At 39.6% G+C, this 26,777-nt stretch overlaps 1 pseudogene; it reads right to left on the reverse strand.

Annotated features, from left to right (window-relative positions):
• Nucleotides 1–1,511: 1,511 nt before the first annotated feature.
• Nucleotides 1,512–12,492, reverse strand: LOC129353461 (NLR family CARD domain-containing protein 3-like; annotated as a pseudogene).
• Nucleotides 12,493–26,777: the final 14,285 nt, after the last annotated feature.

The raw sequence follows: 26,777 nt of genomic DNA on the forward strand, positions 1-26,777 counted from the left end.
AAGTAAAAACCACAATAAACTGAGAAAAATTAAATCTGAGAATCAATGATGATGCAAAACTTCATTATTTAGATTTTAGAATGAACATAAAAAGAAAAAAAAAAACATGTAAAATCTTTTTTCTCAAATAAAATGATGGATGGTCAGAGATGGAACCGGGTCAGAGATAGATCTGGGTCAGAGATGGGGATGCTGTTAATGTTATTTAAATACTTTTCTGAACTGAAAATAATTTCAGTTTGAAATGAGTACAATTTAATTTGCTGCTCTTGAATAACAGTTTATTGTTTCAGAGAGAAAAATTTATTATTTCAAATGAAAGCTAACAGAGGAATTCGTTTCTATGGCTTTTACTGTGAAAGTACCAGCGGATGGTAACTACAGCTACTTGATTTTGTTCAAGTAGCTGTAGTTACCATCTGGTCCACTAGAGGGCAAAATCCGTCCCTGCTCTAATAGTTCAGTTCGTGACTCTGTAGCTAAAACATCAACATCATTCTGATTCCAGGACAATTTAACTTTTCTTAAATATTTTCCTACCTTCAGACCGGAAGCTCAGTATCTTAGCGTATAAACCAGTGTAGAGCTTTGATTCAGCTCTGTTGGAGCTGAAGCTCCAGTTTAGGAGCCACAGCTCCCCTGAAGCCGCTGCTCGTCTGTTAGCATCGTTAGCTCCGCTCAGAGTCTCTGCGGGATGTTTTCATCTGTGGAGCCGCTTCTAGTTCACACTGACAGATAAAACACAATTTCCAGAAACCAGCTGCAGCTCCACAATCTCGCCTCTATTTTCAGAAAGGGGTATTTCCTCCATCTGGTGGCCATAGTGGGAACTACAGCCCTGATCATGCTGCATTATTTACAGTTAATATTCACTTAATGTGGAGTTTAGAGAAAACAAACAGTCTTCCTGAATCATATTGACAGTTTACTAACTCAAATAATATTCTGACATATTTTAATTCAATGTTTGGAGTTATATATGTAATAAAAACTGTTTTAAATCATAAAATAAAGCTGCTGTCTTAAACTATTTACAAGACATTTAATTTCTAATCAGACGGAATAAAATCCTGCAGTGACTCTTATTTAACAACAGTAATGTAAGCTGACTTGATCTGACTTTATAACAGTGAAAATTAAAACAAAGATAAACATCTGGTTGAACAATTTCTATTGACGATGTAAATAATGAATAAATCCAGAACGACGGCAGGGTGACCGATGGAGAATGTCCTATATGTGATGAGAATTAACTGTTTCATCTCATGTAGATCTGAACATATAAATTTTTATCCAATCATCATCAGAGGTTGAGTCGCTCGTCCCGCCTGTATCAGCGCTGAATTTTCCTGCTGACCTGAACACATCTTCAGTAAAACCAGCCTCACTGAAGCCAATAGACCAGAGCTACGTTGCAGGAAAACTCTGAAGCTTCTTGCTGGTTTTGGCCTCTAAACTGAGACACGCTCTCATAAGAAGTGAAATGTTGCACTAGGTGCAGGAGATGACCTTTAACCCCTTATCCCAGGTTTTAGGCGGTGTTGAGAAGAGCGAGGCTCCTGATCTGCTGTGAGTGACGTGACGCTCGGTGGAAGTTCTGCATCCTGTTGCAGTTTCATGTTGGAGACGTGAGGTTTTGCTTCTCCTGTCAGGAATTTGATGGGAAACGAGTCACAACATTCAGATAATTTCGTCAAAAGCTGGAAAATAAAACTGTTCTCCTTGAACTACAGCTGTGCAAACTGATCCCATCACATCTGTGAGCAACATGGAGTTGATCTCTGGTTCAACTTTGACCTTTTCTTCCTTCTTGTTGCATCAGAAACTTAAAGTGAATAAAGACGGTTTGAGTGAAACCAGGTTTCAGGTGGACTGAAGTCGTCTTCACTGTGAACTTCATCAAATTTCTGCTTCACAACAAAACCTTTCAAATCCAAGCACACATCCAAGCAGCTGAGTCCAAATGATCCACGTTCAAATATTGTTTCTTTTCTCTGCAGGATCTGGTCAGGACGTCTGGATCTCAAGTGGATTTAATGCCACAGATCCAGAGGAAGTTTTACTGTTTGGCTCTGAATCTATAGAGCTGCTATCATGTCTGATTTTAGATCAACTTTTTTCATCACAACAGAATAAAATTACAGTTTGTCCCATTAACAAGTTTTTAATGAAATTAATGCTTCATGTTTCTACTCAATTTAACTTTTCTAACGAACTTAGAGTATTTTCCTCTCTTTTTTTTCCTGCAGATCATCAAACAGATCAGATGAAAAATAAAACTGAAAATCTTCAACATCCTGATCGACATCTGGAAAACATTTGAAATAGAAATGGAAAAGAGGTCAGAGGTCATCATCTTGATCCAGATACTCTTTAGACTCAAACTGCTGCAGCTTCAACCTCTGAGGATCAGCAGGACACAGAGACGTTCTCTACTTTACAGAGATCAGAACCTGCAGAGAGAAGAAGGAAGGAGAGCAGATCAGTGAGTGTTTCCAGCCTCTCCAGCAGCAGTCAGTGACGCAGCACATCCAGTAGATGGTTTCCAGGCTGCAGTCATACTGATCTCAGAGCTGTGACCAAGATGAACCTGATCAGTTGTTTCCTGTTGAACTGAGAGAACAAGCAGGTCTGAGATCAGATCTGCTGCTGTTTGATGAATGAGGACCACTGTCTCTAGACATGTTGGGCGGCTGGACGCTGGAGTCCAGCTGGACGTCCTGGAGACATGGACACAGCAACAACACAGCAAGCTGCTGCTCCTCTGATTGGCTGATTGCTGTGTCCAATCAGGAAGCCTGAACCATTCTCCTCCCACTGAGAAGCTGCAGCTTTACTGGGAACACTGGAACTTTGCTTTGATGCTGACTGGGTTTAGTTCAATATGCTGACAGCAGCTGGACTCACTACAAACATTTACTTACCATAAGTCTTTACAAGATCCTTCAGCTGATGAACATCTGATTTCTTCAGCTTGTTTCCTCTCAGGTTCAGATATGTCAGACGGGTCGGGTTGGACTTCAGAGCTGAGGCCAAATAATCACAGCTGATCTTTGACAAACTGCAGCTCCTCAACCTGAATAAAGAATAAAAGATGTGAACCAACAGGATGCAGGTTAACCAGTCCAACAGAACCAGTTAAAGATTCTCATGAATATTAATGCCAACAAGCTGCTGCTCCAATAAAGACCTGCTGACTTCAGAACCAGAACCAGAACCAGAACCTGGTCCTGGGTCATGATGTGTTGGAGGATTTTAGTCAATAAAATCATTCCAGGTTCTGATCAAAGTGTTGAAGCATCAATCATTGATTATTGATTTGTTCCTGTCAGATTCCAGGAATTCACTTTTCTAGACTGGATGACCTTTGACCTGCTTGACATGATGGGGATTTCTACACACTGGGGTCCGAATGCTGTCCTGTTCTGACCTCAGATCAGCAGGTCCAACTCAGTTACACAGAGAAACTAAATTAAACTCTGGATCCAAGTCCAGGAACAAACTCAGAAAATATTGATTAGATCAGAAGAAATGAACTTTGATTTATGATCAATTATATAGAATTATTCACAGAAATATCAATAATTGTATCATTAAAATACCTCAATGTATTCAGTCTGCAGCCTTCAGTCTGTAGAAAACCACAGAGATCCTTCAGTCCAGAATCTTCCGGGTTGGTTCTGAACAGGTCCAGTTCTGTCAGATGGGTCGGGTTGGACTTCAGAGCTGAGAACAGAGACGTCCAGCTGGTCTCTGATAAACTGCATTGATCCAATCTGAATAAAGAATAAAAGATGTGAACCAACGGGATGCAGTTAAAACTGAAATATGAACAAATAAAGAATAAAAATTTATAAATTAATTTCCCTGAATGTAAAAGAAACATGATGAACTGATTCTAACATCTGATCCAGTCAAACTGGTTTAAAGAGTCCAAACCAGCAGAACCAGAACATTTGATCAACAAAGAAACTCAAAGTTTGTCTCAAAGTTTCTGAGGATCTCATCACATTCTGAAAATTGATCATTTTGTGCTGATTCAGTTTCTGAACCATCAACTAGAAAATATTGATCCTTTTTTCTGTGAGGTCATTGTGGGTCATTTAGTTCCGGTTCTGAATCGTTCATCAGAGACGCTGCAGAAATGGGAACATTATCATAAAGGAACAACCTGGTAGTGAAGATGAATCATTTTAAATCTATTTTCCAGTAAACACATGAGAATGATTTCAGTGAACTGCTGAAGCTTGTTGCATACAAAGCATTACAAAGGTAAGACCTCACTTCCTGTCCTACAAAATGAGAGCTGAATCAAGATGTTTGAACAAAATGACTTTAACAAAGTCAGTATTTCCTGCAGGACTGTTAATGAATCTTCTTGATATTATTTATGTGTCTTCATGTCCAGGATCTCTGCCAGCAGACTGGGTCATCCTGATAGAGTCTGACTGTCACAACAAACTCAGATTTTCCTCTGGAAGCTGCTCTCACTGGTTTTAGGACGACTGACTTTCATTTGCTCCATTAGTGGAATTGACACTAAAATGGAAATTCATCACTTGCTTCCATTTAGTTTTGCTTCCTGCAACATCAAACTGCTGCATGTGCTGCAGCTCCATATGAGCAGCAGTCAAGTCCCCAGAAAGCTTCCCTGTTTCTAGGAACCATTTCATCCAGTTAGTCCACTTTCTCTGTCCGTCTCTGTCAGACTGTGAACCTTTAGTCTGAGCTTGTGGAGAACCTCTCCTAACAACCTGCTGCAGATCCATGTGATGCATCTCTGCTGGTTCTGATTCTGGGAGCAGAAACTCATGTCCTGAAGAATCTGCAGCCTGTTGAGCTCAGAGAAAAACTCAGAGGTCTGGATTTATTCAGATGAAGCTGAAGTTGGTTTCTGATTGAATCTTCTGACTCAGGAAGTGGATAAAGGGCCATTCCACCTAATTATTGACTATCAGCATCTTTAATCTGGTCTAGTTAAAACACTGCAACACCTGGACTCTTTAAACCTGGACTGGATCATCATCAACTAATAGCAGGAGATTTAAAGCTAATGTGGGATTTATGGATCTTCAATAAAGGGACATTTCATGTTGACCTTTGACCTGCTTGACCTGAGGGGGATTTCTACACACTGGGGTCCGAATGCTGTCCTGTTGTGACCTCAGATCAGCAGGTCCAACTCAGTTACACAGAGAAACTAAATTAAACTCTGGATCCAGGAACAAACTCAGAAAATATTGATTAGATCAGAAGAAATGAACTTTGATTTATGATCAATTATATAGAATTATTCACAGAAATGGCAATAATTATATCGTTACATACACCAATGTTATCAGTCTGCAGCCTTCAGTCTGTAGAAAACCACAGAGATCCTTCAGTCCAGAACCTTCCAGGTTGGTTCTGTACAGGCCCAGTTCTGTCAGATGGGTCGGGTTGGACTTCAGAGCTGAGAACAGAGACGTCCAGCTGGTCTCTGATAAACTGCAGTCCCACAATCTGAATAAAAAATAAAAGATGTGAACCAACAGGATGCAGTTAAAACTGAAATATGAACAAATAAAGAATAAAAATGTATAAAATTAATTTCCCTGAATGTAAAATAAACATGATGAACTGATTCTAACATCTGATCCAGTCAAACTGGTTTAAAGAGTCCAAACCAGCAGAACCAGAACATTTGTTCAACAAAAAAACTCAAAGTTTTCTATCAGTCTGGATGAGTTGAGCTATTTCTGCTGGTTCCTGATCATCAGACCCGACTTGGTAACTGGATCAGAACCAGTCAGGTTCTTCATTAATGGCCTTTGGGTTCCTATTAAAGCTGCTGAAAGCCAATGGAGGCCATTATTTCCTCAGGAGACGGTTCCTCTCTGACCCGGCCCAACAGAACCACAGCCTCAGGTCAAAGCTGAGGAACCTGCTGCTGCTGCAAACCTCACTTTCATTCATTGCATCTAGATTTGCTTTTCTACAATCAGTGGTTTCTTAGACGTTCATTAATGAGGATTTGAACTCGTCAGTGTTTGTGGCTCTGGAGGATCAACATTTCATTCTGATGTAAAGAATCAGAAATAAAAGCATCTGAATCTTTACCAAACTGAAACATCTCCATCATTCATTCACAGCATTTCAATTATTTTACTCATTTTGTTCATCAAAAACATTTTAAAGTGAAAAACTGAAAAACAAAGTTCAATAATGTCAAAGTCTGAAATAAGAAAATAATTAATAAGGTCAAATGTTTTAGAGATTTTATTCTGATGATTAAACAGGTTGTTTTAAAATAATATATATTAACATTAAATTGATTAACTATTGATTAAAGTATCAATAAATGATTTTATTGTATAAATAGAGAAAACAAACCTCAGAATCTTCACTTTACTGACTGAATTCTCCAGGATCTCAACCAGATGCTTAATATCAGAGTCTCCACCTCCCAGTATGAAGATCTGATTTATTTCCAGTTCAGTCAGATCTGGGTTGGACTTCAGAGCCGAGGCCAAAACTTCACATTCATCCTTTCGGAGCGAACAGTCACCAAGTCTGTGATTAGAGAAGAAATAAATTCAGTTCTAATGAAATCAATCTGGATCATGAACAGACTAAAATATGATAACAGTGATGTCATCATCTGATCAACATCTGATCTTCAATCTACTGAGTTTGACCCCACAGAGAATCTGTGCAGTTCCTGGTTAGAGTCCAGGTCCAGGTTCTGGTTCTGGTTCAGGCTTCATGTCCTCAGACCTTCAGCTGCAGTCAGTTGTTGAAGATCTTCTATCATCAGTGAAGGAAAGTTCAGTTTCTCTGCAGCAGCTGATGAAGAGGCTGACTGAGCTGAATGAAGGAAACGACTGGAGATGATGGAGAGGAGGAGGAACTGCTCACAGCTCTGACTTGACTAGACCGTTTAGATCTTCCACCAAGCAGGAAGTGAGTTATAAATGAAGTGAGCAGAACAGGAAGTCCAGCTGCTGTGGACCTCTGGCATCTCTGGTTTGTTGAGCCAATATCTGCTGCATCATCATGAATAATAGTAATATATTTGTATAGAAACATGTTTCCCAGCAGCAGGTTATTAAATGCTGCCACAGAGGAAACTGGGAGCAGAACAAACACATGATGCTCCAGTTCTGTCTCCATTCATCTGCTGGATTTGATGCTTTAACAAAGTAGAAAGTGGACAGTCGTCAACCTGCTGCAGCTAAAAGCTTCACGTTGTTCTGGTCGTCCTGCAGAGCAGCAGCAGAACCGGTCCTGCTGCTCTTTCGGGTCAGAACCGTCCTCTCAGACTGTGGATCTGAGAGGAACTGGACAAACTGGTTGGAAGAGGGACACATGTCTCTGCAGTGGTCTGTCCATTGTCTCAGAGGAACAAAGGTTTGGATGTCAGGAGAAATTGTTGCTAAACTCCTAAAGAGCTGAAGAGCAAAACCCCTGGAGGAGACGGAGCGTTTGGGTCCAGCAGCATTTCATGGTGAAGCAGTGAAAGTTCTCCAGTAACTAGAAGAGGCTGGATGTCTCCAGAGTTGAAGCTCATGTCTCTGCAGTCTTCATGGAGGACAGCTAACAGCTTCAACAAAGGCTGCAGATGAAGAGTTGATGAGGAAAATGGTTCCAGCTCTGGAAGCAGATTCTCAGAGCTTTGGGAGGATCTGACAGAAACTAGAACTTTTTCTGGAACCAGACGACAAAAACCACATTTTTGGTCTCATTTACAAACTCAGAGGAAACTAGAGGGAGGAGGATTATTTGAATGGTCAATGTTTTTATTAAACCCAACAATTATTTATAAAAACAGTCAAAGATCCTTAAATATGAATGATGGAGCAGCGGCTCAATGAGTGAAGAGTTTAAAGTTTAAAAGTTTCTCTGGCTGATTGGATCTTAGAGAAAATAGATTTTCTAGAGTTCAGGGTTTTCTATTCATTTCAACTGAAAACTGATAAAAAGTTAAATATTTTTAAAATAATCAACATGTCTAAAACCAGAAGCTGCATCTGTCCTGGATGAGCTGAATGTTTAGATGTTTGATTGGCTGAAATAATCCAGGGGATGAAGGAAGTAGATAAAGAGCAAAAACATCCAGAATCAACTTGAAGACAGAAGAAGAAACAGGAGGACAATAGAGCTGAATCAGCATCACACAATGAAAACATCTGGACTCACCGAGCCTTTCTGCAGTTCCTCACAGCTGGAAACAGTCTCAGTTGTCCTGATGCTGATGTGTTGTACTTCTCCAGGTCCAACTCATCCAGAACCTCTGACATCTGCAGCATGAAGGCCAGAGCTGAACAGTTAGTCTCTGAGAGCTCCTTCCCTGAATCCAGCAGCCGTTGGATCTCCTGATAAAATGAGACGTCGTTCATCTCCACCAGACAGTGGAAGATGTTGATGCTTCTGGCAGGAGAGATTCTATCAGTGTTCTTCATAAACGGGCCAGAAGAGAATATTTTAGTGCTCTTCATAAATGGGTCAGGAGAGATTGTATCAGTGTTCATCTTCTTCAGGTGGTGATGATTCTCTGGATGGTTTCTGGACTGGTCTCTGTCTGACCCAGTAGATCTTCTAAGACTCTCTGGTTGGACTCCACAGTGAGACCATGAAGGAAGCGGACGAACAGGTCCAGGTGGCCATTTTGACTGCGGAGGGATTTCTCCATGACTTTCTTCATGAACTCATCTAGAGATGTTTCTCTGTATTCGTCTCCCAGGAACGTCTTGATCTCCTCTGACTTCCTGCTGGTGAAGCAGTGGAGCATGTAGACTGCAGCCAGAAACTCCTGGATGCTCAGATGAACAAAGGAGTAGACGGAGACGTCACGTGTCCCTCTCTCTCTTTTAAAAATCTCAGTGAAAACTCCTGAGAACAACGCATCTTGGATGTTGATGCCGCACCGTTTGAGCTCTTTGTCATAGAAGATCAGGTTTCCCTTCATCAGCTGATCAAAAGCCAGTTTTCCTAGAGACTCAATCTGCTTCCTGTTCTCTGGACTCCAGATAGATTCATTCTCTGGTCCTCCTTCATACTTTTCCCTTTTCATTTTCAGTAGAACCAGCAGGAACTCTATGTACATCTCAGTCAGAGTCTTGGGTAGTTTCTCTCTCTCTCTGGTCTTCATCACATCCTCCAGATCTTTAGCAGTGATCCAGCAGAAGACGGGGATGTGACACATGATGTGGAGACTTTTGGATTTCTGGATGTGGGAGATGATCCTGCTGGCCTTCTCTTCATCATCTCTGAATCTCTTCCTGAAGTATTCCTCCTTCTGGGGGTCAGTGAACCCTCTGACCTCTGTCACCATGTCAACACACTGAGCAGGGATCTGATTGGCTGCTGCAGGTCGTGTGGTTATCCAGAGGAGAGCAGAGGGAAGCAGTTTTCCTCCTGATGGTTTGTCAGCAGAACATCCAGTGAGGTCGACTTTTCAGGGTCAGTCAACATTGTAGTGTTGTTAAAGTCCAGACTAAATCGACTTTCATCCAGACCATCAAAGATGAACAGAACCTGGAACGATTCAAAGCTGCTGATTCCTTTGGTTTTAGTGAATCGTTCATGAATCAGTTCTAATAAGCTGAACTTTTCTTCTCTCAGTAAATTCAGTTTTGAAGGTGAATGGAAATATGAAATCAATGTTCTGGTTGGTTTTGCCTTCAGCCCAGTCCAGAGTGAACTTCTGTGTTAACAGTGTTTTCCCAATGCCAGCCACGCCCATGGTCATCACTGTTCTGATTGGTTGATCTCCTCCAGGTGGGACTTTAAAGATGTCTTCTCTTCTGACTGTTCTTGTTTCCTGGATGCTGTTTCAATCTGTCTGACCTCATGTTCCTGGTTGACCTCTCTAGTTGACCCCTCTGTGATGTAGAGCTCAGTGTAGATCTGGTTCAGATCAGTTTTATTTCCATGTTCAGCAACGCCTTCAGAGAGACTTTGGATCTTCATCTTCAGAGACTCTTTAAGATCAGGCTGATACTGACCAACAATATCTGAAAAAAAAAAGAAAAACAAACAAAATAAAAACAATTTGCTGGACTAATAAAGTGGCCAGTTGGTTCTTCTTCATAAAACTTCGATGAAGGAAACATAATTCAATAATTAGAGAAAGTTATCCCAACGTCAGTCTCAGAGCCGGCCCAAGAAACTAAGCATCCCCAGGGCCTCCAAGGGGCCCTATCAGTGGACCTGATTTTTTTTTTATATCAATTTTTATCTCTCACAATGACATAATCACACAATTTCCTCATGAATTGATTTGTTACAATATATTTGATAATGTATGTAGAAATCATAGTTTTAGAGACCTGGTGCTTCCAGAGCCGATCCAAACATCCAAAGCTCCGGTCAGAAGATAAGTTGGAAAACAATGTCTCAAAAAACAACTTATTCTTCAGGGAGAAAGAAAATAGGAATAATAGAAAAAAAGCCAAGATAAAGGTTTGTTTTAATGTGTCTTGGTAATGTAATGTTTATAAAAGAGATTTGTGAAGCTGCTGATAGATTATTAACTTCATTGCCACTTTGAACAATTCAGTTCAACAGCCAAACATTTAAGCTGCGTCTTTGTGTGAAACTGAGTTTTATTTTGAAATGACTTGATTCTCATGGTTGGCTCTGAATATTTCTAAGGTATTTTGGCTTCAAAACGCAGTTTTATAACGTTTGATGCTCTTTGAATTGTTCTGAATATTCCATACTCTATGTATGGACATGTTTTCATTCTCCTCTCTCTGTTTTACTGTTTTACATGCTCACTGCCACACATTTACAATTCAGACTTAAAAATAAAAATGAAACACAGAAGACAACTGTAGTAAAAAACATGATTCAGTGATAAAGTTGGAACAAAACCATCAGAGTCATTGAATCCAGGAGTTTTCAGTAACATCAACTCTTCTGCATCATGTCATCATTGTCCTTATAGAAGCAGAAAAATGTTTCCTCCCTTCATTTTCAGTCTATATGAAAGAAATCTGGAGAAAAAGGTTTAATCTGCCAAAGAAATGACTCATTATGTTGATAATGTTCACATTTAAAATGACTTTCCTCAGATTGTTAGTATTATTACATTTTGCATTTATACTGTAAATATATATAATGCAGTCTGTGTTATATTGTCAGAGTGAATAAAGGTTTCTGTTCTAGTTGTTGGTCCCCAGATTGTCCTCCACTTTTTTGCTGACCCAGAACTTTTGTCACCTCTCTTTCTTTTATTGTTTTATTATTCACTTTATTTCTGTTATTCTAAACATAACATTAATATCAACCAATACCCTGAGCATCCTTTCTGCTATTTCATCCCCCTTAAACTCATAATGTGCTGAAACACAAATAAAATTATCTGTAAGAATCATCAAATTGATTCTATGAAATGTTTTATTTAGAGCTGCTCATTTTAAATTAAAAACAATAATAATAATTATTATAATGATAATAATACAGACCTTATGGCACTTAAATAACTTAGAAATAATATAATATGTAGGAGAAAACATAAAATACAGAAACCCTTCAGCTATGAGTTTGACAATGTCTATGATTTTAACTAAAATGTGCAGATTCATCATATTATGATTATTTTAACTTGCTGCAACATGACCCTTCAGAGTAAGAGTCTTCACTTCTCATTTTAAAATGAACAAAATAAAGTCAAATTTGTACATTTATCTTGTGGCCATTTTTTGAACAGGCTGAAATTACATGAATAGTTTCTAAAGTCGAGTTACTGACCACAAAAAGACTTTTAAACCTTAAATGTCCAAATCTCAACTAAAGACGTGGATCTGGAAGGAAGAAGCTCTGATTGGACATGTTCAGTCTCACCTGGAGCACGGCTGCTCTGATTGGCTGTCAGTCCAGATCCTGTTCTGGGTTGTTTCCCACACTGGGGGCAGCTGGTCCAGCCCGGATCCATCAGAACATTCTGACCCAAAGCACAGCAGGATGGAAGCTCCTCCTCACTAAAGCTCCTCCTGTGAAGACATTTCTTCATCTCGGAAATATTCACTAGCAACAGGCTGGAGCTGAACACGTTCATGAAGTCCACAAAGAACCAGGGACCAGAAACTGGGTCAGAACAGAACCTCAGAACATTGATGATTTCTGGTTTTAAGTACTTCATTGAATTATATTTGGTATGATGACTGATGCCAGTGTTCCCAGTCTGGAAGATGCTGGTTTCACTGCTTCAGTGGGTTTACAGACAATCTGTATTGTTGCTCCTCACATGTTTTTGTTTTCATGCAACATTTTAATCCATATTAATTCATTCAGACCTTCATTCAAACTCATTTACTGACCAACATCCTTCATGTCTAACTTTAAATTAATAAGTGAGAAAATTAAGTTACTGTTTATTAAAACACTGAGATCAACCAGTTAATTTATATTTTATCTCTATAGATTCACATGAATCAGTTAGAAACTGGTTTCTTACTTTCTGTCTGAGGGTCCAGGTTCAGTACTGAACTCTGGGTTGTTTTCTTTGGACCGTCACTCCTCATAGATGGACTGATGGACTGGAGGTTCTTTTAGATCCAGATCTTCCATCTTCTGGACCTTTTGAGAGAGAAACCAGAACGTCAGTCCCAGTGATCCAGTTCCAGTAACTGGAGCAGAAAGCTGGTTCCCATCATGTGTTCAGAGAATCAGAGTGAATCAGGTGAATGAAGAAGTGAACATTTGGATCTACTGTAAATCTATATGGAGGGAGTCAGTGTGCAGGAGGTTCTGAGGGAGCAGCAGCTCAGGTTGGGTCCACAGCTCTCCTCCAGACAGAACCGGGTCCAGCTGGGATCTCAGCAACATGTCAGCCTCTGTGTGCAGCTCCACAGGATTTCCTCTCAACTAAAGAGTCACAAAGCAGCTTTCAGGGACCACAGCATCCAGCTGAGGTACCAGCTGGACCTGTTGCAAGGAATCATGGCTAAATACCAGCTGGACCCACTGCAAGGAGTCATGGGTAAATACCAGCAGGACCTGCTGCAAGGAATCATGGGTAAATACCAGCTGGATCCACTGCAAGGAATCATGGGTAAACAGCTGCAGTATCACAATATCACAGGAAGTCGGCCCTTTTGGATTGAAGTTCCGATTTTCACCCCATTTTTGCCGTTTACAGCCTTCGTATTTGATCGAACTCCTCTTAGGGATTTTGATTCATCGGCTTCAAACTCGGTCAGTCTGCTCATAAGGCATGTCCCATCTAAAGTTATCAAAACTGAGTTTTTGAGCATGCTGAAGGGGTGTCACCAGGGGTCAAAGTTCACCTACTCGCCATGAAAATATAAACTGTTTTATCTCCTACACAGAAACTCACTGAGTCACCAAAGTTACTGTGATTGATCATCATTGGGTCTCCTTCAATACCATATGGTTGAAACTAACTTTGACTATTCCCCTGAAACATCAAGATTCAATAACTTCCAAATGCAAGATCACAGCTGCATCACACTTCGTATGACGTCTTTCTGCAGACCAGTCCTGATCACATTTACATGGTCACTTGATGACATCACCTTTGCCCTGCCCACTTTTAACAGGCAGTCACCAGCTTTTTTTTTGCTGTATGTTTTACTTTTTCTATGATTTATATGGGTTTCATCCTGTGAAAACTGACTGTATATCTCCTGTCTACATCCACCGATCTGTACCAGATCTTTTGTGAAGATCCATAAGTACCTGCCTGAGTTGACTAACATGCGGGCCTCAACCCGTGGCGGCCAAAAGGCCCGAGCAGCGCTTGGCTGCGAGGGACGCATGACGCCGCTGTGCGGCTTTAATCTTCATTTTTACCTCACAAATGTGTCAATCATCAGTAACAGTGTTATTACCACAAATCAACCTATTAGTGAAGTAAAATTGTAAATGCTCACAATAAAGCATTTTATTTAACCCGTGACTAATTCCTGTCTAGATGAGGAAGTAATCAAGTAAACTGAAGCCAAGCGACCCGGTGGTGGAGAACCCGGGAAGCTGCAGTGGTTCATCGGTTAGAAAGGCTCCAGAGAGCCGAGAGAAACACGGAGAGACACGGAGCGGCAACACTTACTGTTATTTACAAGTCAACAGTTGTTTTCCTCCTGCGACTCAAAGTGGATGCTGTTCTGAAGGAACCCAAAGTTGCTTTCAGTTTCTTTTCCACATGACTTCACGTGACTCACAGAGTGAAACAACAAAACTAGAATAAAGATTGAAAACCTTCAGTATTTAGATTTTGCTTTTAGTGAAGTAGATCCGAAACTGAGCATCTTTTTTCATGGATTCAGCAGAAAACCAGCAGAACAAACAGGTTTTGGTGGAGGATTGATTAATTACTCAACCAGATGATTTGCTGAAGTCATTAAACTTTATCAGGTCGAATAAAATCAACTGAAATTAATGTTGTTAAAAAGTCACTGCAGGGCTCTCATAAATGGAAAAGAAAATTAAACTTACTTCACAAAAATCCTCCCAAAAAGATTAACAGTGGATAAATTTGAGAATCAAAGCCTGAAAAATAGAAACATAAAAATGTGCTTGTGATCAAATCCAACCCGCTGAGATCAGAGAATAGAGCAGGATGAAAATATCTAATGGAGAAAAATTTAATATAAAAGGTTTTTTCAAAGTAAAACACGATTAACTGAATTCACCTGTAAGTTCATTTTAGCTTGTTAATTATTTTACCAGAAATCATGAACTGTGTAAATTTCTTAGGATATGATATCAATAGTAAAATGTGTTTCCGGAGCCAAATCATCACAATTATTCTGTTTTCCAGAAAAATACAATTTCCATAAATATTCTCCTGACTCTAAACTGGAAATTCACCATGTTGGCAAACAAACCAGTTTATTATTTAATCAAAACTTAAGTGTGAGATTTACTTACGAAATATAGACATATCTATACTCAAATAAGACATCTATATGTTAAATCAGCTGTCAGTTCTTTCGACAGACCATAATAATATTTATAATGAGAAAGATATAAACGTAATCAACTTATTAGTCAGAAACCAGCTGCAGCTCCACAAACACCTCTAAATTCAGAGCGGGGTATTTCCGCCCTCTGGGTTTTAAACTAATCACCGTTTTATCATCCCTGTTGTGCAGGACCGGGAACCAGTTACCCCAGTGCGCGGGCTCCTGTACGGGGACGCCACCACCGTTTGGCGCAACGTAAGCCATCCCGTCCTCCCAAACAGACTCCAGGACCGGTTGTGGCGCGCCGGAGTCGGTGAGGCACCTGCTGTGGGAGTGCAGCGCGCTGCTGAGGACCTGTGGGCAACGGCCGGCTCCTCGCAATTCCCACTTGCCGGCAGGGGGGGTCCTCAATGCACAGCTTATGCTGTACGGGGTGAGCCAACAGAAATGTACAAAAACAGACTTTGCAGTGGTGTGGCTCACCCGAGCCACCATCAAAGACGCCATTTGGACCTCCAGAAACCTGCTGGTGAGCAGGCGCAGGCAGATCCCCCCCGTGGCTGTGATCCGGATGGCGGCAGCAAGAAGAGCTGCAGGTGGCGCGCCGAGGACACAGCCACCAAGAATCGCCTGCGCCGCCTGGACAGAGGTCCCGGCAGCGGCGGCCTGGCTCCGTGTCACGCAGGTGGGAAGGAGCACCAGGGTGGACCCGCTGGGCGCCATCACTGTTTGGAAGGACGGGGTGACTCCCTGTCAAGTCCGGAGTTTGAACTGTGATGTTTTATTCTTGTTTCTTATCTGCTTTTAGTTTAATTTAAATAACGAAACTGTATTTTAAAGAAAGATAAAAAAATTATCTGGATAACTGCATAAATGCCATGTTAACAGTCCCAAGTATCAATAAACTTTTTCGAAAGAAAAACAAACCGCCCTCTTGTGGCCACAATAGGAACTACGGTCTCCATAATGCATTGTTTACGTTTAAAATCCACTTAATGTGGAATTTAGAGAAAAACTGACTATCAACCGTTTTCTGACTCAATTTTTTATGACATTTTTTTAATTCACTGTTGTAATGAAGAGAGTTTTAAATAATAAAATAAAGCTGCTATGTTAAACTCTTTGCTGGACGTTTTTCTGGTCAGAATCAGACTGAATAAAAACCTGCAGTGACTCTTCTTTAACGACATTAACATATGCTGACTTGAACTGACTTGATAAAAGTGAACATTAAAACAAAAATGTACTTGACGAATGTCTGTTGTTGCGATATTTCACCACCAGAGGGCAGTATGAACTCACCCAACCACCTCAAAACTGATAAACTTTCAACTTTTCACGAAACAGTTTCTGACTCAATCCTGTAGATAGAAATCAATATATTTCGGACTTGTATGTGATTAGAGATGGAAATGTATAATTAAAATAATTCAGACCACAAGGTAAACAACAGATACTTAGAAATATAATATTTTCTTGTTGCTCAAAATCATTCAGACAAGCTTAATGATAAAATTGAATAATGATAAAATTTGGATCGACTATTAGTGAACTGAAGGTCAGACGCTGCTGTTCAGCATCAGAGTTTAGACCCACAGCTGCTGATAATCAGCTTGTGTGAGCTGTGAGCTTTGAGGATGTCTCCAACCGGCACTCACTGAGAGTGTCTGTGTTAGATTTTTATATAAATACAAATATAAATATTCAAGGTTAGGAGACTATACAGGTTGATAAATCTTTGTTTGCCCCTGGGATCTGTGTTTCTTTTATCTTTGAAGCAATGAGTTTGTCACTTTGGAGACGGATGGCCAGGGTGACAGTTAGCCTGGTAGGAAGAATGGGTCGTTTGCAAAAACCCAGAGTCTCGGGAACTGAACTTTACGACCCCAGAGGAACTGAACCAGAGAATCCAGAGAACGGAGCAGTATGCCTGCAGTCACAATTGCCCTGACAGGAGGACAAGGGCACCACAGGTGCCAACCAGGAAGAAAGAGTTGACACCGAGCAGGAGAGTGGATCAAAGGCTAGATGTCCCAAGAAACTCTAGTTTTATGGTCCAGAGAGACAACAAACAACTGTGACATCAGGAGATGCAAAGACAGTACCTTGAGAATGTGTATTGTGTTTGCCACTCCTTCTATGCAAATGTTTGTAATTAAGCTACGCCTCAATGTAATAAAATATGCAGTTGCAGAGAAGCACGTTAGAATGGTCCGGACAGAGATAACGGGATGACTCTGGGCAGAGTTCTCCGTTCAATTGGAAGATTGCATAAGAAAATTTAACCGTTTCCCTGTGTCCTCATTAATGTCCAGCAAGAGTGTTAGGTAATAGATCCAACAGTCTGTAATCAGAACTGTAGCGATAATAATAATAATAATAATAATAATAATAATAATAATAATAATAATAATAATAATAATAATAATAATAATAATAATAATAATAATATTTATAATGAGAAAGATATAAACGTAATCAACTTATTAGTCAGAAACCAGCTGCAGCTCCACAAACACCTCTAAATTCAGAGCGGGGTATTTCCGCCCTCTGGGTTTTAACTAATCACCGTTTTATCATCCCTGTTGTGCAGGACCGGGAACCAGTTACCCCAGTGCGCGGGCTCCTGTACGGGGACGCCACCTCCGTTTGGCGCAACGTAAGCCATCCCGTCCTCCCAAACAGACTCCAGGACCGGTTGTGGCGCGCCGGAGTCGGTGAGGCACCTGCTGTGGGAGTGCAGCGCTGCTGAGGACCTGTGGGCAACGGCCGGCTCCTCGCAATTCCCACACTTGCCGGCAGGGGGGGTCCTCAATGCACAGCTTATGCTGTACGGGGTGAGCCAACAGAAATGTACAAAAACAGACTTTGCAGTGGTGTGGCTCACCCGAGCCACCATCAAAGACGCCATTTGGACCTCCAGAAACCTGCTGGTGAGCAGGCGCAGGCAGATCCCCCCCGTGGCTGTGATCCGGATGGCGGCAGCAAGAAGAGCTGCAGGTGGCGCGCCGAGGACACAGCCACCAAGAATCGCCTGCGCCTCCGTGGACAGAGGTCCCGGCAGCGGCGGCCTGGCTCTCCGTGTCACGCAGGTGGGAAGGAGCATAAGGGTGGACCCCCGCTGGGCGCCATCACTGTTTGGAAGGACCGGGATGACTCCCTGTCAAGTCCGGAGTTTGAACTGTGATGTTTTTATTCTTGTTTCTTATCTGCTTTTAGTTTAATTTAAATAACGAAACCGTATTTTAAAGAAAGATAAAAAATTCTCTGGATAACTGCATAAATGCCATGTTTTTAAAATGTCCCAAGTATCAATAAACTTTTTCGAAAGAAAAACAAACCGCCCTCTGGTGGCCACAATAGGAATTACGGTCTCCATAATGCATTGTTTACGTTTAAAATCCACTTAATGTGGAGTTTAGAGAAAAACTGACTCTATCAACTGTTTTCTGACTCAAATTTTTATGACATTTTTAAAATTCACTGTTGTAATGAAGAGAGTTTTAAATAATAAAAAAGCTGCTATGTTAAACTCTTTGCTGGACGTTTTTTCTGGTCAGAATCAGACTGAATAAAAACCTGCAGTGACTCTTCTTTAACGACATTAACATATGCTGACTTGAACTGACTTGATAAAAGTGAACATTAAAACAAAAATGTACTTGACGAATGTCTGTTGTTGCGATATTTCACCACCAGAGGGCAGTATGAACTCACCCAACCACCTCAAAACTGATAAACTTTCAACTTTTCACGAAACAGTTTCTGACTCAATCCTGTAGATAGAAATCAATATATTTCGGACTTGTATGTGATTAGAGATGGAAATGTATAATTAAAATAATTCAGACCACAAGGTAAACAACAGATACTTAGAAATATAATATTTTCTTGTTGCTCAAATCATTCAGACAAGCTTAATGATAAAATTGAATAATGATAAAATTTGGATCGATTATTAGTGAACTGAAGGTCAGACGCTGCTGTTCAGCATCAGAGTTTAGACCCACAGCTGCTGATAATCAGCTTGTGTGAGCTGTGAACTTTGAGGATGTCTCCAACCAGCACTCACTGAGAGTGTCTGTGTTAGATTTTATATAAATACAAATATAAATATTCAAGGTTAGGAGACTATACAGGTTGATAAATCTTTGTTTGCCCCTGGGATCTGTGTTTCTTTTATCTTTGAAGCAATGAGTTTGTCACTTTGGAGACGGATGGCCAGGGTGACAGTTAGCCTGGTAGGAAGAATGGGTCGTTTGCAAACAACCCAGAGTCTCGGGAACTGAACTTTACGACCCCAGAGGGAACTGAACCAGAGAATCCAGAGAACGGAGCAGTATGCCTGCAGTCACAATTGCCCTGACAGGAGGACAAGGGCACCACAGGTGCCAACCAGGGAGAAAGAGTTGACACCGAGCAGGAGAGTGGATCAAAGGCTAGATGTCCCAAGAAACTCTAGTTTTATGGTCCAGAGACAACAAACAACTGTGACATCAGGAGATGCAAAGACAGTACCTTGAGAATGTGTATTGTGTTTGCCACTCCTTCTATGCAAATGTTTGTAATTAAGCTACGCCTCAATGTAATAAAATATGCAGTTGCAGAGAAGCACGTTAGAACTGGTCCGGAGACAGAGATAACGGGATGACTCTGGGCAGAGTTCTCCGTTCAATTGGAAGATTGCATAAGAAAATTTAACCGTTTCCCTGTGTCCTCATTAATGTCCAGCAAGAGTGTTAGGTAATAGATCCAACAGTCTGTAATCAGAACTGTAGCGATAATAATAATAATAATAATAATAATAATAATAATAATAATAATAATAATAATAATAATAATAATAATAATAGAAGCAGAACTGGGCTCCTGTCTAAGAAAGGAATTCAAATAATTGACTTTGAATTTCTTTCAACTGCGGGATGTTTTCAACTCTGGAGCTGCTTCTGGTTCACACTGACAGAGAAAACATTTCAATGAACCCAGGAGAAGAATCTGCCTTCATTTATCTTACTGGGAATCAGTTATCTTGGTTTTCTTCTAGTTTATTCTCTGTTTCTGTTTCAAAATGTTTCACCTGCAGCTGTTATCTTTGGATAAAAAGCTAAATGAGAGCTATCTCCTTTAAACTGTTGACCACAATTTAATCAATAGACCCCAATTGTAAGTTTTGAAAACAGTCATTCATTCTGAACTTGTCATGTCACAAAGAAATTATTTGGCCTCAACTTCAAAGTTGAGGCCAAATAATGAGCCACTTCTTCCAGCTGTTCTTCCACATCCCAAGATACTGTTGAAATAGAATTTTAATTCTCAACAATACTTTCTTATTCTTAGCACTAATAAATGAACAGGTCTTGCAGTAACTGTGGCTACATCAGCGCTTCCTCTTTCTCATCCCACCAGCTTCAACACAAAGTTAAACGCTTGCATTCAAATAATGATATATGACAGATTTTAGATAATTTTTTCCTGCATAATGTGCATTGCATGTATTTTACGTTGGGCAAACGTATTTGAACGACAATATTAAATAAAAGTAGAAGAAGCAATAAAAACTTTAATGTCAAACCTGAACTTCCGTTTCCAGCTTCTCTCTGACCGTACAGGTGAGTGCTTCTCTGATTGGCCTGTAGGTGGCGGTAATGCACCTGAAGTTGGTTTGCAGCCGCCACTGACACCCTGTAGTAGTAGAAGAAGAAGATAATTAACACCGGTTCTGTATTTCATTTAAAACCGACCTGCTTTGCTCGGTAATTGTTGGTTTTCCTATTTATTTGTGTCATATTCTGACCGAGCATCTGGACCCATGCAGGTTGTTAGCTGCGCTTTAATAAAAGTGTCATTTTGTGTTGCTTCGTAAACATTCCGCCACTCGGATCTCCTCTTTGATTCTAAGTTCTGGTTGGGAAATGTCGAGCTCTTTATTATTAATGTTGCAGCCTCCTCTGGTTGGCGTCATAAGGGCAGGAAAAGTCCTGGTTCAGTTGAACCAGGAGGAAAACCACCGCTTCCTTTATTCCAAAAAGTCAGAACTGCGCATGTCTCACATCTTAAATAGTCCCACAATGATGACGTCAGTGAAGAGGCTGGGCCTCACTCTGCAGCCTGCACCTCTCGATGAAGTGTTTACTCAGTGTTTTTATTGAACTGAACAAAAAATCAATAATTTTACATTTAAAATAGAATAAAATCTTGTTTGTAAATATTTTCTACTCAGAAGTCATTGTCGGGCTTTAATTGTTCCCTCTGAGGTGGAGGCCCAGAGAAAGTATTTCTGTGTAAAGATGAAGAAATAAAGCTGGAGTCTGTGAGAAGCCGAGTCCTGCTGGTGGATTTACTGCTGAACAGACGAAGGTCTGCAGGAGCCCAACGAGTCGCTGCAGAGAATCTGGAAAGTCTTTGGTCTGAAGATGAAGAGAATCTGAAGACCTGAAGCTCCAAGCTGTCATCAACTCTCTGATCAACACGTTTCCTCGCCTCTTTTCTTCCCTCGCCAGGTTTTTCCACAAAATTTAACAAAGTGTGAAAATGTGGTGGTTTTTTTTGTGACAATTTACGCGGAAATCATTTATGTTTGTAATGAGCAGTAGCTCAGAGGATTAAGAAGTGGACTGGGAGTCCACAGGTTGCAGGTTCGAGTCCTGAACTCTACCAATTTTACTTTAATTTTTCCTTTATTTGAGTCAAAACGCAACAAGATCCTTGCTGGACTCAAACCAACAACCTTTAGATAAGCAGCCTGTATTCCTCCTCTCTCTGCCACTCGCTCATCTACACTAAATTGCTTTTTTTTTTTTTTAAACTTGTCTTCTGTTTTGGAGGATTTGGGTGAAAAAGGGGCGTTTACTGTGACAACTGGAGGCGTGGCTTCAGAATCGTCTCTGATCCAGGAGAAAAACTCAAAGTTCAGGATCCAGAAGGTCCAAACTGAGCTGATGCATCTGGGCAGGAAAAGCAGAATCAACATTTACTGCTCAACATGTTCAGAACAACAACGGAGGAGATCTGGAACAATTTCACTTCATCTGCAGCTCCACTTTTACTTCTTCACTTGGAGGCTTTAGGCTTTTATTTCTCCTCACATGTTGGGAACTTTTAAGATCATTGAAACCAGAAGGAAAATATTGATTTTCCATCCAATGTTCAGTTTGAACTTTGTAAAAATACAAAATGTTACCCAGTGTTTCAGTTTCTGTTGCAAAGGGAGAAAAATAAAACTTTTCTCTGCAAATTCATAAAATACATAAATAAAAAACTTTTTAAATTTAGCCTCACCTAGTTGGAAATAGAGGGAAAAATAAAATAAGGTTTAATTAAAACACAGCCTAATGACCCTAAATACATTTTAAATTTTTATTCAAAAAATAAGTTTGAAATTTTTAAAAATAAAATAAAAAGTCTGGAAAATCGGAAACGTTTAGAAGCAGTTGTTTTATTTCCTGAATGTCAGATGAAATTAATACTAATTAAATGACAGGAATTCAGTTTGTTTTTATATATTTAGTTTTTATTTGGATGTGAATAAATATCTGCTGGTGGCTCAGCAGCATAAATACAAGAAGAAGAACCAGAACAAAACGTTACATTCAGAAAGCTGCACCGACAAACATGTCACATGATCCAAAAAGCTGCAGCTCAGACCGCGCCGCCATCGCAGCTTTGTGCTTCCTCTGTGATCTTTGACCCCACTACCGGCCAGTTCTGACCCGACTTCTGGAATGATCCTCCTTTTTCTAAAGTTTGGATTTGGGAGAAAAAAACAACAAAAGCAATGATTGTTTTCAGCACAAAGCGTTTCCAGTGTAGGCTGCAAGTTGATCACTGACTTCACCTGCAGAGGAAGAGGATGGAGACCTTCATCGTCTGCGGCCTGCCAGCAGCAGGCACTGCAGAGGAAAATATCTTACTGAAAAGCTACTTGTTGGTGTTTTATTTGCAGAGTCCAAGAAACTGGACTGAAATACTTAATGGCATTCAGTGTTTCTGCAGCAGCAGCAGCAGCAGACTCAGCCTCTGGAATCCTCCCTCCCTGCAGGGGTCCAGCTTCTTGAAGTGCCTCAGGTCCTCATCCTCTCACTTCCAGCTCTGGATGAATGGATGAAGATTCTCAATCAGCTGTTGAGAAACAAGATTCTGTCAGAGAGATCAGACCAGAATCGTTTTAATGCGGTTCCACTAAAACCCACTTGGTTCTGTCAATAAGCTGATCGAGTATTGTCATCACTGGAGAAAAAGCAACAGCTGATGAATCAAAACATCAACATTCACCAGAATCACTGAGTATAAAACAAGCTGCTGCTGCTGCTAGTCTGTTAGCATCGCTAGCTCCGCTCAGAGTCTCTGCAGGTTTTCTTCTCTCTGGAGCTGCTTGTAGTTCACACTGACTGATAAAACACTGATTTCATGTTAAAATAGAAAAAAATGTTTTTGAAATACCACAGCAGAAACACAAAGAGAGCAAGAGCTTCATTAGCCGGTCGGCAGCGGGAAACTAGCTAACTGCTAACTTAGCCTTCTGCCCCCTAGTGGACTCGGTGTGTAAATACAATCAGAGTAAAGCTAGAGAACTAATATGTGACTAGCACTTCCTTGGAATTCTTTCAAAGTAAAACACAATGAACTAAATTCTCATGTTAGTACATTTTAGCTTGTTAGTTTATAATATCAGAAAGTATAAGTGTGTAATTTTCTTAGGATGTTATATAAATTAAATAATTGGGCTCTGAAGCAAAATTATCATAATTATTATTTTTTCCAGACAAAAAATATATTTCATAAATATTCTCCTGACTCAACATCTTGGCGAACAAACCAGTTATTTATTTAATCAGGAAACATTAATATGTAATCTATTTTAGATATATAGATGAATTATCTGTATGTAAATAACTCATCTATATATTAAATCAGCTGTCAGGCCTTTAGAGAGACCATAATAATATATCTAAAAGTTGCAGGTGACCGGCCCTCCAGGCCTGGAGTTGAACATTCCTGCTTTAGACAGACCATAATAATATTTGTCATTAGAGAGACATAAACGTGATCAACTTCACAGAAGTCAGAAACCAGCTGCAGCTCGATAAACTCACCTGTAAATTCCGCCCTCTGGTGGCCATAGTGGGAACTACAGCCCTGATGATGCTGCATTATTTACATTTAATATCCACTTCTCCACTTTATATAGAGAAAACGAAACAATATTCCTCAGTTTTTCCACGGTTTTCCGACTCAAATATTTTGACACATTTTAAATCACTGTTCGATGTTATATTTGTAATAAATAATTTTACATCATACAAGATAGCTGCTGTGTTAAAACTCTTGACAATTTTTTTCAGTGACTCTCATTTTACGGCATTAACATTTGCTGACTTGATAAAAGTGAACATTAAAACAAAGAAACAAAACATCTGGCTGAAACATGTATTTGAAAAATATCTGTAGTTACAAACGTTCACCACCAGAGGGCAGTAAGAATTTACTCAGCCATCATAAAACTGATCAACTTTATACTTTTCACGAAAGATAGTAATCTACAGAATTAAGTTATGATTCGTATTTTATGTAATTACAACTGGAGAGTCTTTATGAAAATATTAGAAAAAAAACAAGGTAAATAACAGTTACTTAGAAATAGTAATGGCAGAAATGTAGTGACAAAAAATTTTATTCAGTTAAAATCCTTACAAAAATATTAACTGTTGGTAATTTATTAGTAATAAAAGTCAACCAGCCGAGATCAGAGCAGAACAAACAGTTCAAAAGGAAAAAATCTTTGAACAGGATTTAAAGTTTAATTCATCTGAATAAATATTGACAGTTCAATTTGAGTTAATAGAGTTGTTGGATAAATTGTGATGTTATTAATCAAATATTTGTTATTCTCATGTATCTTTATAATGTATCTTTTCTTATATGCTTTTATTGTTTAATTTCATCTTAGAATTAAGAATGTTTCTGTATTGTTGAATTACTCTGATTCCTTCCTCAGAAAGCCTCACTGAAGGAAAGCAGTGACAACAGGTTTCTGTAGGATTATCTCTCAGCGTGAACCAAGGCCTCTAGAAAACTGACCGTGAAGATGTACAACTTGCTCTGTTTAACCCTGTGTCTGGAATGAGACTAAGTTCAAGATACCTTGTGTTTTAGTTAGTGATTGTCTTTGGCGCTGTAGCCATGTGATGAAGTGTTTTCCCCTCCCTTTAGAGTAACAATGTTCTTTGTGATTAGGGATCCTGAAAACAATAAAAAGAGAGAAGCAGACAAATGTGGTTTCAGAGCAGCAGGAGATTGTAACTGAAATCACATCTCTGTCTGTTCTCCCCACGAGTAAGAAAGAATCTAAATCTCTTGTCTTTCCTGTGTTTGTTGAATCTGTATTTAATAGGTGTTAAACCTGACAAGAGTGAAACAAAACTAGAATAAAGATAGAAAACATTCAGTATTTCTGTTTTGCTGAAGCAGTTATGAAACAGAGCCGCTTTTTTCATGGATTCAACTGAAAACCAACAAAACAAACTATTTTTATTTTTGATAGTAGATTATGAGCGCTCACTGCCCTCTGGTGGTGAAATATTGCAACTACAGATATTCCTATTCATGGTAATTTCTCAACCAGATCATTTGTTTAACTTAATTTGTTCTCATTTTCACTTTTATCAGTTCAAATAAAATAAACTTAAATTAAAGTTTCTAAAGAGCCACTGAAAGGTTAATAAATGGAAAAGAAAATTAAACTTTCGTCAGAAAAATCCTCCCAAAAAGATTAACTGTTGTTAATTTTTAGAATCAAGGCCTGAAAAATATAAACAATGAAAATGTGCTTATGATAAAATCCAACCTGCTGAGATCAGAGCATTGAGCAGGATGAAAATATTTAATGGAGAAAAATTAAACGTAAAAAGTAAAATTTTAAAACATTACCAGATATTACTTAGTAAATTGTATGACTGTGAATCTGTGAATAAATTTATAACACATACAATGATATGATGTTGCTGCTGTTAATTTCATTTAAATACCTTTTTCAGTTTGAAATGACTATCGAGGAATAGGAAAATTAAATAGTGGTGCTTGAAAACCTGATCAGAATTTAATTTGATGCTTTTGATTAAACATTTCAGGGAGAAAAAAAGGAAAACTAAAAGCATTATTTAATATGAACGCTAACCGAGAATATTACCATAAGCTCTTAATGTGAAAGAAGCTACCGGAAGTAATTGTGGTATGTATATTCTCTAACTTTACAGAGTAGCTACATCGGTCTGGCAGCTACCGATATGGTAGAGTAGCTACCATATCGGTCCACTAGAGGGCACTAACCGCCCTGCTCTGAGAGAAGTTCAGTTTGTTTGTTGTGAATCAATCTTATGAATGTTTCCAGGATGATTTAATCGATCATAAATATTCTCCTGACCTGAAACCGCAAGCTCAGCGTCTAAACCAGAATTGGAGAGCTTCGTTTCAACTCTTATGGAGCCAAAGCTCCTCTGAAGCTGCTGCTAGAGTCTGTTAGCATCGCAAGAGCCGCTAATAGTCTCTGCGGGCTTTTTTCAACTCTGTGCAGCTCCTTGTCCACACTGACCGATAAAACACTGATTGCATGTTAAAGTAGGGATAACAGTTATTATTAACTTAAATTATTAGTGTTAATAATAATATGTATCACGAGAAAGATATAAACCTGATCAACTTAAACGTCAAAGCTGCAGCTCAAAAACTCACCTCTATATTCAGAGCGGGGTATTTCCGCCCTCTGGTGGCCATAGTGGGAACTACAGCCCTGATAAGGCAGTTTTTGTTTTTTTTTACATTTAATATCCAATTTATAAAATAAAACTAACAATCTTCTCAACCAGAAGA

Source organism: Poeciliopsis prolifica, unplaced genomic scaffold (genome assembly GCF_027474105.1).
Source record: "Poeciliopsis prolifica strain line A6 unplaced genomic scaffold, Auburn_PproV2 SCAFFOLD091, whole genome shotgun sequence".
In the NCBI taxonomy this organism is placed as follows: Eukaryota; Metazoa; Chordata; class Actinopteri; order Cyprinodontiformes; family Poeciliidae; genus Poeciliopsis; species Poeciliopsis prolifica.